The sequence below is a fragment of the Solea solea genome, chromosome 11 (genome assembly GCF_958295425.1).
Source record: "Solea solea chromosome 11, fSolSol10.1, whole genome shotgun sequence".
Lineage (NCBI taxonomy): Eukaryota > Metazoa > Chordata > Actinopteri > Pleuronectiformes > Soleidae > Solea > Solea solea.
The window spans coordinates 5,724,076-5,734,381 of record NC_081144.1 but is presented as its reverse complement, the minus strand read 5'-3'; positions in this window follow the sequence as shown (position 1 = coordinate 5,734,381).

Genomic DNA, 10,306 nt, shown 5'->3' with positions numbered 1-10,306 from the left:
GGACAGCTTAGAAGTATTATCCCTAACCCTAACCTTAAACTAACCACAATTCAAGACCAGGTTTTTGTCTCCCTGAGGACTACTGGTCCTGACAAGTTCAGTGTTTATGTCAGAAAAGGTTCCAAAGAGCAAGCAATGCACACACGCACACAGACACACACACACACACACACACACACACACACACACACACACACACACACACACACACACACCTGCTCTCTCTCTGATCTGTGGAAGCACGACTCTCAGACAAACCCTCTCCAAACACAGTGTCATCTTCGTCCCATAAATTAAATGTCTGTCTTCTCTGTCTTTTGTTTGAATCTTGTCCAATGCATGTGTATATTCAAAAATCCCTTAATTAAAGGGCCACTGTGATTTTACTCACTAGGATCAGTTTATAAGTCATGGTTCGTACACTGCTGCTCAGCCACTGAAAACATCTCACTCTCTTTTCTGGCTCCATGATGGAAACTCTACAGAGTCTGAGTAAACTGAGTTGTCGAGTAAGATAAGTTATTCAGACAGCCTAGGAACTTAATAAGAAAATTAACACATTTTATGCTCAGGATATTAGAGTTTAAGTACTTTCTATGCAGAATAACATGTTCAAGAGCACTAAAACACTACTACTTTCAAAATATGACACACATTTTCTAGATAAATGGTCAGTTAATATTTAGTAAATTATTGATATACCGTTGTAGTTATTTAATTCTCTGTGTTTAAGGAAATAAGACATAATAAGAAATGAACAAATTTACTTTTTTTTTTTTAAAACTGTAACATACTTGTGTGTTAATGAGTGCATGATCAAGCAGGAGACACCTGACATCACACTGAGGCTCTAACTCTCTGCAACATCCCTTTAAGGCTCTGAAACTAGCTGCTAAACCATTACCATCTCCGTAATCAACAAGATCAACGCAAGTATTTAAGGAAATAGATGATGCTACTTTGTGTCTTTCCTGTCAGGAGTCAGATTTTTGAACAATCCAGCAGCAGAGTACACGTGGAGGCCGCGCTGTTCTTTTGAGAAGGATGAACTCCTGACCGGCCAATGCACCTTCCTCTGTTAAATCACACTTTCCACCATGCTCTCAATATAGATTTATCCAAAACAGAATAGTCTCAAAATCATGAGAAACCAAGGCAGATAGAGCACTACTGAAGGACAGAGACGGTTTGTAGGTAATCAGCACACATTCAGGGTTCCCATAGAAATGATCTAAACCAAAGTTCAAGTTCTTAATTTAGCTCCACTGCTGCAGAAACTCAAGAACAATCGCCAGTTTTCATTCATTTTTCAGTTTGTAGTGCACCTTAACTTGTACAAATAAACTGTGTCTGAATTGAACCCTTGAAACTCCAGCATACTCTAAATTGGAAAAACAACTATAGGACCATGACACCATGCAGATCAGGTTTGACGATGGCTATTTATTGTCAGATTTTTTTTACTTGACGCTTTTTTGCAAACCGCTTTTAACTGTAAATCATCTTGATGTTTAAAAGCATTTCATGACAAATATATATTACTATTATTATTATTATTACATTTCTGTTACAAACATAAAAATATAATTTTTATATAGCAGTTCTGTTGTGGGGTTTAACACACAAGTAGCTGCAACACCAAATGTAAAGTTTGCTCACAAAATGGAAGTATAAAGTAGTGTGAAATGTAAAAACAACAACAACAAGACATCCAAGTTATTGTACAAGTACACCAAAACAGTTGACCTCTAAAGTACCTGGGTCTCTTCAGGGGAGTGTTTAATTAAGATGGAGGTTTACATATGCTGTAAAGATCATTTCTTGTATAGATGTGGTGTTAGTTAACAAACATACACCTGAGCATGGTGTTACAACCTAAAACGAGGCCTCAGTGTAAACACAGTCAGAGAGACAGACAGTGACTAAGAGACTGAATAAAAGTGTGAGAGTCAGACCAATTGAGGGGGAGTGATGGTGAATCAGTCTTAGGATGACAGGTTTTTCCTCTGCTCTGCTCTGCTCTGCTCTGCTGGTGTTTATCTCTGAGTGTGATGAAGTCAGAGAGACAATTTGTTAACTACTGCCTCCTGATGGCGGAGCTGGAAACTGCATCTTCTTTGTGTCACCCATCCTGAACCGGACCGGTCCCACACGCAAGAGCACAGTCAATGCTGTGCCATTATCCTTCAGTAAGCTGGTGTGTGTGTGTGAGAGTGTGCATTTTAGATTGAAATATTCTGACATGTAACTTGCACTAGATTAAAGGGTAATGCCACTCAAATCAAGACGTTCTATTACTAACACTTGCCATGAAAATATCATATTTGTATTTTGCGGAGATGTTGAAACATCTTTCAATGAGATTTTGATGCATTGTTGGTATTTTCTGGGCTCATTTATTGAGTTTTATCTCTGATAATGAAAAAGATTCTAATTTCTAGTCTAATTTTACATGTTACTATACTCTAATCTCAACAGCCTTTCACTGGGAAAATGATTGCTGTAAACTTTCAGTCAAGTCTAAGGCTTAATCCGTCTAACTCAATTAGTTTGTGAAGAAATGCAGCAGTTTTACATTCACACCATTCATCATTAAATCAATCACAGAAAATGTTATTTGTAGGCCCGCATGGGTTGTTGAAATTTGAAGTGCCTGATTGACAAACTGACAGTTCAACATATTTGTTGTTCAATAATTCAGATATAGTGATACTGTTACTGTGGCAGGAATAATAATAATACATCTACAAACCATGACGAAGAAAACCTAAACATAAAAGGTTTATTTTCTTTAATTGACTACATATAGAGTACTATCTGTTCCATTGTTTTATTGTAGTTACATGTTCAGACAATACAGAGCAAGTGTCTTTCTGTGCGCACAGACTATTTGCCTTCAAATCTTCAAATATAGATTCTTAACAAAAAGTGAAAAATGACTCTTTGGAACATTCATGCATTTAAAGAAAGCAACATCGATACTGCATGTCCCCAACATTGTACAATCTCACACAAACTTACAGTATAAACTATGAATTGCGGATTGAGATTGTATCAAAATGATATTGAGGTCTAAATGATAATTGCAGATATTTAATAATGACTAATAAATCAGTGCATGATAGAAGAGTGCAGCTTTCATATAGTCCTTGTTTCAGGATATAAGATTGTACCCCTTGTAAATATGGAGGTAATAACTCTGACTCTGTGCTGTAGATATTGTAAATAACAGTTCATATTGACATATGATCTATTATTTACAGTGGGAGGGTTACAGTGGTGGTTATGTTAGGTGAGCATTATATGTGGCGCCTCTTGGGCCACATTACCTCATGACGATAAATGTCAAGTCACTGACTTACTAAAAAAAGGAGTAAAAACCTGTTTTAAATTTACAGTCTTTATCTATACACTAATGTATACAGTGAATATCTCCTTGATGCCGAAAACATTTGCTGTAATCTAAAGCAGGTGTGCTCTCTCTGTGCGCCGGTGTTGTGTTTGACATGTGATAAGCTGTGCAAAGGACAAGGGGAGCAGGCATTTTTAGAGTCTGTGTTATCAGCTCCCTCTTTGTCTGCTCAGTCAGCCACAACATGGACCGGCCAGAAGTTGCATTACCAGACTGGCATGGTGAGGGGCTGCAGTGCGACGGGAACACACACTGGCAGCCTTATGGGAGCGTGAGGCTGGGAGGCAGAGAGCTGTGGGTCAGGGCCCGGGGTGACTACAGGCCATTGGGACAGCACAGCCATGAGGCAGCCAGGAGATGACAGAATGGGCGCAGTCGCCATGGAAACACAGGCGGCCCAGGCAAATCATGGCAACTGGTAACTAAGTAACAGGAAACGACGGACCATGGAGGGCGATGAGTGTGGTTAATCATGAGCAGAGGGGGAGCAGAGAGTGAGAGTGGGGGGAGCAGAGAGGGACACTGACAGGGAGATAAGGGCCACACAGATCAGGCTCATCGGAGACTCTTCTCCTCCACACCCTCATTCTCCACGTGCACTGGATTGACTGGCACTGGATTAGAGTGAGCTGGAGAGGCAGCCTCCACCCTTCATTCACCATCATTTTCTTTGTGAATCCATGAGGGGGTGTAAACGAGCACACACTGCCAGAGGAGGGGAAACAAGCTGGAGTGCAGCCATTAAACTCTGCTCCCTCTCTGAGTGTGAGTGTGTGAGTGTGTGTGAGTGTGTGTGTGTGTGTGTGTGTTTGTGTGTAGTCCACATATTAATCCCGTTGTAAGGACTTGAATCTGTTTACATAGTCGAGTTATAGGGATTTGTCTATTTTATTAAAGGTAAAGTCATTTTTAGGTTGAGGGACAGTCAGATAGGATTAGGTCAATTGGACACTTTAAATTGACTGTAGGTGAATGTGAGAGTGAATGATTATTTGTCTCTTTGTGTCCCTGTGATGGACTGGCGATCTGTCCAGGGTGTACCTGCCTTTTGCCCTATGTCAGTTGAGATTGGCACAGTGCCCCCCGTGACCCTCATGTGTTGGATAAAGCGGTAGAAGATGGATGGATCTGACAGTCAGATATTAGTTTACAATAAATACAATGTAATGTCCTCTGAAGTAAAGGAGACACAACTATAACAAACTAGTAAAAAATCTACTACTCCATATTGGCTTTTTTTTCTATAAAGTAATAGTCTATACTTATAATCGGCAAAATGTATTTTAGGGAAAGTTTCATTCATTCACTGGAGCCAACCCCAACTGATGTAGGGTGAAAGGCGAGGTACGCTGTGTACAGGTCGCCAGTCTATCACAGGGCAAACACAAACAACCTTTCACGCTCACATTCACACCTACCGTCAATTTAGTGTCCAATCAACCTCATCCCCAACATGCAAGTTGACGAGAAAGGCCCTTGGCCAAATCAGGATCCAACCTGGTGGCCTTCTTGCTGTGAGGCAACAATGCTGACTACTGTACCATCATGTGACCACTATCGTTGTCATTGCGTGTTAATGGTAAAAAACAACAACAAATAAATACATAAAATTTAAACAGATTCCAACAGTCCAAAGTGAAATCTTTCAGAGCATCTGTTTTGAAACAAATTAAGTAAGATTTCCAGATTCATCATTTTTGTTATTCATGTTTTTTTTAGAATTTAAGATAAGTAAATAATAAAATCATACTTCGGTTAAGGTGAAAGATTGAAATGTTTGGCTATTTACAGTTGTATATAATGTTTGGTAGCATTTATGCAAAGCACAAGCATTTCAAATGTGTTTCTAACGTCCTTTCCACCGCCGGTTAATGTGTTGTGGTTATTGTAAGTCTTTGTGGTCTAGAAGGTGCATACAGGCCTAAGTTTTGTGGAAAAAAAAAAAAAGAAAAGAAAAAAAAAAAAGAGGAAGCTGTTAGAACCAGGGAGGTAAAGTTTCCTTATGGGCTCTGCACATGTTCAGCCACAACTGCAACTACCTGCTGTACACCTTTATTCTGCCTGATATGTTTGCATTTGCAAATGTTTCATGCAACCAAGGGTGAAAGAATTACTTTTTTTAACACCTCAATTCAACAAAGTCAAGATGAACGAACAGAGAGTTATCCGCTTAAACTGCTGCTCCCAGTGGAAACTGGTGTTTTCAGTGAAAAATCAAAAAGCCACAATAAACCGCAGACACAGCATGAGTCAGCGGAGAGACACAATCAGCTACTTGACAGTGAACCTGTGGAGCATGCAGCTGCTTAAGAGGCAGATATTTCCTTCAGGGGTTGGTAGAGACCAAAACCAGAGCTTAAAGTGGACTGGATTTTGGACTTGCATCCATCAGGTGTGCTGGAGCCATTACGCTGGGTGGAGCTGGGAAGTAGCCACACCAGTCTCCTGTGTGCATAATTTGGCACAGCTGAGTCACACAGTGAGGCAAATGGTTGTGGCTGGTGTCTGTTTGTTATGGACATCATGAAATGGATTGGCATATCCAACTACGACTTTTTGGAGTTGTGACATATAATTTTTTTTTAAACTATAGATCAATGGAAAATACACCAACAACAGAAGATACACAAACAATAACTGCCAAACAAAGGATCCTCAACAAGGTGAACACAATAAATACACATGCTCATTACCAACTTAAAATGTGATGCTGGGTCAGTGGTCTGTTCATAAATTGTTTCTGTTGCCCCCAACTGGGCATAAAAACAGTTAGTGCTGGTTTAAAATTAATTCATCAAGACACTGATGTCGCTATTTGCAGAGAGACTCAGTATTTGCTGTCCTTAGCTGAAGTCTTAGAGAAGTTGAATGCTGGTCGGCGCGACTCTCCTGAACACTCCTCAGTGGTGTGAGGGGCTGTCAGGGGCTAAGAGGAAGCCTGTTACCACTACACAAAGGCAGATTGTGTTTGTGACGCCGGCGTCTTAACCACTCAACATAACTAAAGCTTTATCTTTGACACAGCATCTGTGGCAGCCAGGAACAAGTTAAGTGGCTTTGAATTATGCCAGTCGAGTCAAACAACTAAAAGCCAACTGCTATCATCATATAGGAAACCCCAAAAATGACTGAATACCTGATTTGTCTGTGCACAAACAGCTGATGTGCATGTAGCTATAATGCCCATAATGCCCATCAACCACTCACTCTGTAGAGATACACAAACACTCCCAACACTCCCCAAAACACTCTGCAGCTCTCACTCTGCCTTCATGATTGGCTGGGACTGGTTGTGGTGTAATTGCACCTGTCAGGCTCTTACCTCTAAAGACTCCAACTGACCTTTGGCTATCTTCGCTTTTTCACTCTTTTCTTCCCTGTTTTCAAACCACTTCTTGGTGCCCAACTTCTCTGCCCATACCACAGGACACTCCATTAAGTGGTCCAGGACTCGAGACTACACCAAGTGGTCTAGTGAACCTCTTTTCTGCCTCTAATACTCACTGTTGAATTGTTAACTCTGCCAAGAAGGTTAGCCATGCTTCTTCTTATTTTTGTCTGTCAAATTGGGAGGAGCATAAATCAAGAAGTACAGGATTAATTATAACAAAAATGTATGGGGATGAAGGTTATGCAGCATGATTCAATTTTAGTGGTTATCTGGATCCAGGATATTTTTTATACAACGGTTAATCTTGCGAGATAGGTCTCCAGATCTCCCCCCCCCCCCCCCCCAAATATATTTCACTGTTATGATAATTAAAGATGTGTTAATAAGCAAATCCTTACTTTTGTTAAGGTGAGAGATTGAAATGTTTGGCTGTCAGTAGTTGTATATCATGTTTGGTAGATTGATCTATATATTTATGCCGTTGTATTTATGGAAAGTACAAACATTTAAACTTTGTTTTTGGGTTAATGGTCTTGTGGTCATTGTAAGTTGTGTCTTTGTGGTCCAGAAGGTGCAAGCAAACTGTTTTTTAAACAACTGTTTATCTTGCAAGAAAGATCAGACTGTAGACTACATACACAAATCGAAGTAGTCTTCCAATTGCAAGACAAGCTTTGCAATTTGACCAGTGCCATGACAGATTTTGTAAAAGGAAATTCATAGATAACCAGCCTACTGGAGGATACCAACTGTCAGTCACCCTGGTATCAACTCATGTGTGTCATGCTTTATCAACTATTCTCTTCTGAATGTGAACATAATTTAAAAAATTGACATCATGTTCTGTTGAAGAAGACCGGAAACAAGTGATAAGTGATTATCATTAATCATTAATCAAAAAAAGTTTTTACTGATGGTTTAAATCAAGTGAGAAGTAGAAGATAATTTACCCAAACACAACAAGTCGCCCCCTGGTGGCTAACCGCTATTTTTGTCCTACTTTCTAGGGTTAACTTTTCAAACCAGAAGATGATGCCCATTTTTATATACAGTCTATGTTTGACACTGTGGGAAGAGACCTTGGTGGAGGTTTGACCTGTCTGAGTACTTTCTCTGATAATCTCTAATAGTGTGATGACAATTTATTTATATAATATCAGTTCTATGCGATGGTCTATTTCTGCTGGGAATGCTAATGTGATCACTAAACACAAAGGTTCAGGAGTCACTGTAAGTGTAATGAAAGACTACGTTATTTCATTAAATGTCACAGTGTTTCACTGCCATTATGCAACTGCTATGTTTCAACAATAATCCAGAATGAACAATGAAGAGGACATTTTGGATATTCATGTAAAAAAAAGACCACCATACATTTGTCTCCATGGAGGTTGAGACAAAGGACATTTAGTTAACTTTTTTAAGAAAAAAAATGCAATGCAAAAGGCACGCTAGCCTTTTTTTCCCCCAACATGAACAAGTGCTTTCTTCTACATATTAGCTTTTGTGTGAGCCACCATTGAAGCTTTTAACCAGTGTAATTTATGGCTTTTTTGTGAGTATTGTTACAAATAAGACTCTTAAGTTCCTTTGTTTGACCTGTTACCCCAACAGTCCTCCAGATAACTCCAAGCTTTCAGTATCTATTTGGACAATTTATTTTTTTGTTTTAAATCACGCGTATATATTCACACTTTCTTGGTAATCTATTACTAGATATCAGCTACATGGAGAGAAATGAGCATCCAATGTTTGGCTTTCTTTTCTCCACCTTTCCCACTGGGAGGATGGGCTGGTGGTTGGACAAACAAAGCCTACTTTGACCCTGTAACCCTGCTGCAGGCTACCACTGGAGTGGCTCTACTCTCACTGCAGATGGTGTCACAAATGCCCGAAGTTACCCTCATAATGACATCATAAAGAGACTTTTTTGGTATTAAAGCAATATTTCACATTCTAAGAGCATTTTCACATCAAGGGTTGAACACCCCAGTATCAGTCCATAAATACTGTGCCATATGCCATGAGCATCAGTGCCCCTGAGTACACAGAACCATCAGTGGTCAGCATTTGTGGTCCCATCTCTACATTTACTCCGAGGATGAGATAGAACATAAATTCACACACACGCATTAACCCCTACACCTCCTTACCAAATCTCAGTTACCTTATTTTTACAGCACATATATGACATAGAAAAGCTCTAAATCATTTTAGTCATACAAACATTGCAAAAAGACAGCAAGATGTCTTTGCACAATTTTGAAATGAAATGCAAATGTGATAAAAGACAGAAGAGAGCACCTGGTCATATTAACTGGAAGTGATTGTGAAACTGTAAAAACAGTAAACAAATTCAATGGTGGGTATTACTTCCTGACCTATTCTTCTAAGGGCTTTATAAACCATTATAACCTATTATTAATGTAGTATAGGCAAATACATTCATACTTTAAAAAGTAAGCTATAATAATAACCACTTGTAATGACAAATCTGGGGTTGCCAGTTTGTGAAAAATTACTATAACCCATCAAGTCCAGCTTTTACTTTTCAATGGTCTGTGAATTTGTAGATATTAATTTGCCTTTCAGTAAATGGTTACTGGCTTCTCATCAGCAAATCTTAGTCACTTAGTAAATACTAAATCAATAATAAGTAATAATAATAAATGAATACCTTTGAAGCCCTTTTCCCAAATCGACGAGGTCTCTTAGTATGTCGAGGGGGTCACGATGAAGAAGTAGTTTTCACATCCTGGCAGCCCTAAATAAGATCAAATTCATATGGCTTAGTGACTTATAATGCATTACTTAATTATTCATAATTCAGCAATATAGCCAAAATTACATGTTATCACAGAGTTTTAGGCTATAACTTCATGTGTATTCATGTTAAAGTTATCGACCGAGAACCATTGTTTTTAAATGTCATTCTTAATGCCATGTAACACTCAACAATATGTCACTAAGCTATTTTTTTTTGCTATTGTTGTAACCTAAAGAGTTGTCATGGTTAAAGTTGCAGCTCTTTTTTTCAATCAGATCTTGGAAACATCCCTTTTGTTTATACCTCACATATGATATCAAACTAGTGTAAATTTAGAAAGCATATTTTCAATCTGTATGAGAGAGGAATTTATTAATAACTAGTAGCCTAACTACAGCAGCACAGCCTACACTTGCTCTACTTGTTGACTTCCAGTACAAGAGATTGTCACTAGTAAAGCGGCTGTTAACTTTAAATTTACTGTAAATGTATGATTTTTGTAGCTCACTTCAGCAGAATACACTTTGGGTATCACTGTAGAGCTTAATTGTGTCACTTGTATGTATCTGAGATGGCACTCACTAGTATATTCCCTGCAATATTTTTTTTTCTGATTCAAAGATTTTATTTCAATTATATATGCAGATTTGGTGATATAACAAAACAAGAGATTTGAGGGGCAAACATTTGAAACAGTTGAAGGCTGTTGGGGGAGGGGACGTTGCTTTTCCGCCAT